This window comes from Nicotiana sylvestris, chromosome 11 (assembly GCF_000393655.2).
Source record: "Nicotiana sylvestris chromosome 11, ASM39365v2, whole genome shotgun sequence".
In the NCBI taxonomy this organism is placed as follows: domain Eukaryota; kingdom Viridiplantae; phylum Streptophyta; class Magnoliopsida; order Solanales; family Solanaceae; genus Nicotiana; species Nicotiana sylvestris.
The window spans coordinates 151,734,404-151,740,396 of NC_091067.1; the positions used below are offsets into that span (position 1 = coordinate 151,734,404).

At 36.2% G+C, this 5,993-nt stretch overlaps 1 pseudogene; it reads right to left on the bottom strand.

Annotated features, from left to right (window-relative positions):
- Positions 1-3,516: 3,516 nt before the first annotated feature.
- On the bottom strand, positions 3,517-5,603 carry LOC104216156 (glucan endo-1,3-beta-glucosidase, acidic-like; annotated as a pseudogene).
- Positions 5,604-5,993: the final 390 nt, after the last annotated feature.

Genomic DNA, 5,993 nt, shown 5'->3' on the forward strand with positions numbered 1-5,993 from the left:
GATGATTTGATCGCACGAGCAAGTCCGTATGATACTTTTGGACTTGCGTGCATATTTGGTTTGGAGCCCCGAGGGCTCGGGTGAGTTTTGGATAGGCCACAGAATGAAATTTGGACTTAGGAGATTGCTGGTATGTTGCAGGTCTGCAGGCTTCGCATTTCTCGCAAAATGCGAGAAAGTATCGCAAATGCGAAAGTCGACCCGGGCTGCCTTGGTCGCAAATGCGACATTTGTATCACAAATGCGATATCGCATTTGCGAAGGGTCCCTCTCAAATACGAAGTTGATCAGAATTGCACTTGATCGCAAATAAGACAAAATCTTCGCATTTGCGAAGTCAACAGGTTTTGAAGGGGTTCGCAATTGCGAACCCTGGTCGCAATTGCGACATCTGCGACTTGCAAATTCATAACTTAGCCGAATATCTTTCATTTTTCAAACCTTTTCAAAACCTAAACACCTTTGTGCGATTTTTCAAAGACAAGTACTCTTCCAAATAGATTGTAAGTCATTTCTAACTCGTTGGCATTGATCTTTAACATCTTTTCACATGATTTCAACTGAAAATCAAGGATTTTCATGGGGGAAATTGGGTGTTTTGGGTAGAGCTTAGGTTTTTCAAATTTTGGGGATTTGAACCTCGATTTGAGGTTCAATTTCAAAATAAATTATATATTTGGGTTCATATGTGAATGGGTAATCGGGTTTTGGTTCGAACCTCGGGTTTTGACCATGTGGGTCTGAGGTCGATTTTTGACTTTTTGGGAAAATCTTCATAAAACCAATTTTCATGCATTAAAATTGATTCATTTAGCATTTATTGATATCATTAAGTAAATTGTGGCTAGATACAAGCGAGTTGGTGGTGGAAATAAGAGGTAAAGCGGTAGTTGAGGCTTGAATTATGTTAGTGGCATCGAGGCAAGTGTTTGGTCTAACCTTAGCTTGAGGGATTAGGAGTTGTGTCTTATTTGCTATGTGTTAATTGTGGAGTACGACGTATAAGCATGGTAACGAGTATCTATACGTCGATGTCAAGCATGCCCGTGGGTCTAGTGTTGTAATTGTTGTGACTCCGTTGAGATTTATTCATGCTTAATATGTTGATTATCATTGTTGGTTCCCTTGCCGGGATGCTATTGTTCATGATATTGCCTCCCTTGCCGGGATGATATTGTTTATTATATTGTCTCCCTTGCCGGGATGTTATTGTTATGACATTGTCTCCCTTGCCGGGATGTTATTGTTTACAATATTGTTTCCCTTGATGGGATGTTGTTGTTATACTCTTGTTCCCTTGCCGGGATTCTTTTATGACTGATGTTGATTTGTAAATGGGATCGGGTGGCACACCGCCACAGAAATATATGAAATGAGAGTGGGTTACACGCCTGCAACAAAATATATGAAATGGGAGCTGGTTGCACGCCTCCAACGAGATATATGAAATGGGAACGGGTTGCACGCCTGCAACGAGATATATACAATGGGAGCGGGTTGCACGCCTGCAACAAGATATATGAATGGGAGCGGGTTGCATGCCTGCATCAATATATGAATGGGATCGGGTTGCACGGCTACAACAAGAAAGAAATGAAAGTAAATGTTGTGTTTGTTTTTCTCTTTATTGTTGGCAATTAAATTATGGTTTCTTTACATTCCTCTTTGGTACTTTGTTGTTATCTGATACTCCTCGTAGCATGTTTTCCCCTCCCCATCTTTAACTGTGAATATCTGCTTTTATTTTCTGCTGTATATGATTTAATTACATAGGTTTATTTGGTAGTCCGGTCCTAGCCTCGTCACTACTTCGCCGAGGTTAGTCTAGGCACTTACCAGCACATGGGGTCGGTTGTGTTGATACTACACTCTGTACTATGTGTAGATCCCGGTGCAGCAGCTTTTGAACCGCAGTGAGGGTGCTGTCTTCAGTCCATTCAGGCGACCCGAGGTAGTCCTGCAGGCGTCCACAAGCCTTGGCGTCTCCTTCTATCTTTCTATATTATTTCTTCTATGTATTTCTGAAACAGTTTGTATTTATCTTTCGGACCTTTATTGTAGTGCTCTTAGACAGTCTGTGAAATTGTGACACCAAATTTTGGGTAGAGTTGTATTTAGACTTCCGCAGTTTATATTAAGTTAAATTATCAGATTTCGTCTTCCGCTTTGTTATTGATATTACTTTTTCAGCTGTTTTGATATGTCGTTTTAAAATATAAGGACTTAAAGACTTGAAAAGGGTAATTAAATTGAAATAGTTGGCTTGCCTAGCTTTCACTAGTAGATGTCATCACGACTCTCGAGGGTAGAAAGTCCGGATCGTGACAATAAAACCTTTACAAGATTACAAAAAGTAGTACATGGAAAAAAACTAAGCATCTCGATTTTAGTTAAGTATTAAAATTCTTGCCACTAAAACAAAACAATGAAGTGAAATAAAAGGAGAACAAGAAAAATATATTGTTCAATAAAAAATGGGGATTTATGAAAGGAAAAGAAATAGTGGTCCTTTACGGAAAAATCATCTTATATTTAAACTCCTTAGCATTCTATCTTGCTCATACACTTTTTCATCCTCAAATATAAACCTTGTTTCTTAACATCAAAATTCCAGAAGTGCTGAATCGTATCATTGAACCCCTTAGTGTTCTATTTTGCTCCTACACTTTTTTATTTGTGGAGTGGGATGTAATATTCAATTTTTTAAAGCATAAGATGATTTCTAATCATAAGCCCATTCAAACAGAGTGTAGAGACTAAAAATGGGTAAATCTTATCTTAAATTTTAGAAAATACGAGCAGTTCTACATTAATTCAAGAAACTCCAAGAAATCAGTAACCCCAAATTAAAAATAATTAAGATTAATCAGAAGAAAGATTTAACCAAGGAAAGTTGTTCATCATGAGAGAGAGGGCATTTTGATCCTTTGTAGTTTTGATAGTAAGTTGGTCAATAATATCTCATCCGTTATTTTTTGAGGAGTTTTGATAGAGCGATGTATAATTGTCACTAAAACACATTCCTATTCAGGATCGAATGAATCTCCACCACAAGATGAGTCAAATACATCTAAACCGTTGGTCAAACTTTCGATATGATGGTTAAAGACATATAAATACAATGTCTTTTTCTTGTCTTTTTTGTGTGTATATTTCTACTCGATGTTTAATATGCGCTTTGCGACCTTCACTAAATCAGATTCGTTTCTTACTATGCTTTTTTTATTCTCATAAAGTAATATACATAAGATGAGCAACGGTCAGTTATACTTAAGTGCAAGCGCGCAAAACTAATAAAACAAAGCAATATTTCTTTTCTCCACGCCACTTAATAAGTTTCACTATTATGAAACAAGCACCTTAGGAGCCTCTTTTATTTTAGGCAATTGTCTTATGTCTATATTATCCAAATTTGAACTCTTATTTAATAACATTTGGACATGTAATCCCTTCAAGGCATTGAAAAATAAAGAAAATAGAGTAACCATCTCGAACTTGGCTCAAGCTCGACTCGAATTCAAAAAAGAATCATTTAACTTTTCAAATAGTAATAGTGCCATATAAAGTTACTAACAGAGAGAATTGAAATCCTATACTAGTTGAAGGTAAGATTATACTTCTGAGTTTTATCAAGATGGAAAACTCCAAAATGCTTCTCTGTCTCAGCCCCAATCTTAATATTTTCATCAAACATAGCAAACAAATAAGTTTCTATAGCTTTTCCAGGCTTGTGTGGAGTTCCTGCACCTAACTTCACATGACTAATCAAATTCCTATAATAAGTCCCGGCATTTTCCATACTTGCTCCAAATTCACCCTCAGATGGCCATCCACTTTCAGCAACAACAATTTGCACGTTATCTCCACCAGCTTTCTCAACTGCATAATAAGTTGCATCCAACATAGCATCGAAAAGATTATGATAGCCTGTTGGGTCAGACTTTTTTGTGTAAATAGTGCATAAGGGAGTGGAACCTGATCAGGGTTGCCAATATAACCATAGTATGGATAAACATTCGCAAGCAAAGGAAGGTTATTTTGTTTCAAAAACCCGATAATCGGGTTGATGAAACTAGTTACATCGTCGCTAAATACTGACTTAGCTGGTGGATATGTATTCGTGAAAAGCCCAGTATCTATCGTCGTTGTGAGCTTCACTTAATTCTGCATTCTGAATTTCGTTATCGCATGTTGCACGTTTCGCAATGAAGGAAGAACAAATGGAACAAATTGAGATGTCCCAACATTTTTAGGAGATACTTCATTGCCAACACTTGTATATTTGAACTTGACTTGTGGGAAATAACTCTTAATATTGGTAATGACCCAATTTTCAGCTGCCTTAGGATCTGTACTGAAGGGCTGAAGATTGTCATTGGAAATATCAAGAATAATGCTAATGTTACTTCCCTTAAGAGCATTGAGTGTTTCAGGAATTGGATCATAGAGTCTCATATTTGTTATGCCATTAGCTTTATAAAGATTTATAACATCTTGTGATGATGGTAAGTTGTTCCCATTTCTCCCATAGCATACTCCAAGAGGTTGTGCATCTGCATTATAAAAATCATACCATAACTAGAGGAAGTTGTTTTAAGATCACCTACCATAATAAAATATCTAACTTAAAACCTATATGTTGCGCGAACTTTCTAAAATATCGATGTACTCGTGTTGGATCTTTTAAAAAATACAATACTTTTGGAGGATCCGACTCGCACATGAGGACATTTTCGAAGAGTCCGGACACCATAGTATAAAACCCTTTGAAAGTAATATGTAACCGGTTTTGCATAGGATTTATGTTGTACACGCTGATAGTGTAAAGATTTTAAATACCATTCTTTTCAGGTCACTAAATAATTTTAACTAAAGACAGTTATATTACCTATAAATACATTAAAAATACTTGATTATATAAATTCCTTTTACACCATTGATGCATAATACTTAAAACTCATATATGCATATATAAGTTACATAACAAAATATGTGTATGGTACAAAATCATATAAATGATGCACACTTGTTAAAAAATTAATAGTATATAATGATAATAATAAAATGCTTAAAGTAAAACTAAGATTATGAGATGATGAGAAAATACTATTATTTGAAGGTATGTCATTAACATTCCAACAAATACAAACACCAAGAAGTTAGCCATCATTGAAGCAAATATGAAACAAATGAAATGTACACAGTAGGAAAAGGACCAGATGATGGCTTCTTATACAGGGGGGAAATGGCTATTGGTGTAATGTTGAAACTAGTTCCTGCAATCTAGTCCAAGTTAAAGTATATGTGAAATCATATAATACACCAAATTACATTCTTGGTATAACATAGGACATAATTGGTCAAAATTTAAATTATTGGAAATTAATTGGTGGATTAATTGTATATCTTAATTTAGATTTCAGAAAAGGGTCAAATATGCTCATCTACTATCAAAAATTATTTAAACTTATCCTCTTTTATACTATCCTTTTAAAATTATCCTTACCATCATACTTTAGATAAGAAGAGTCTTCGGGTCTAACAGCGGAGACACGTGGCACTCTAGGAAGTAAAATCCAAATCCAATTAAAATGCCCGACCCTTCAAAAGATTTAACCCATAAACCCGAGTCAAAATTCTTCACTTAAAATTAATTTCACCCTTCTTTTATTTCGACACCAAAGTCATCGGAAGCTTCCTGAAGCACAGCCATAGTCGAACTCTGAAAGCGGGGATCAGTCTTGAAATCCTGAGCTATGTCGCGAACCAATTGCTGGAATGGCAGCTTACAGATCAAAAGCTTAGTTGATTTCTAGTACTAGCAGATGTCACGGATTGCCACTATTCCTAGCCTGAATATGTGAGGCTTCTTCACTCCTCCAGTGGCTGGAGCTGACTTTCTGGCTACCTTTGTGGCCAATTTTCTTCTCGGAGCTTTACCTCCGGTGGATTTTCGGGCAGTTTGTTTTGTACGAGCCATTTGGGAATTAGGT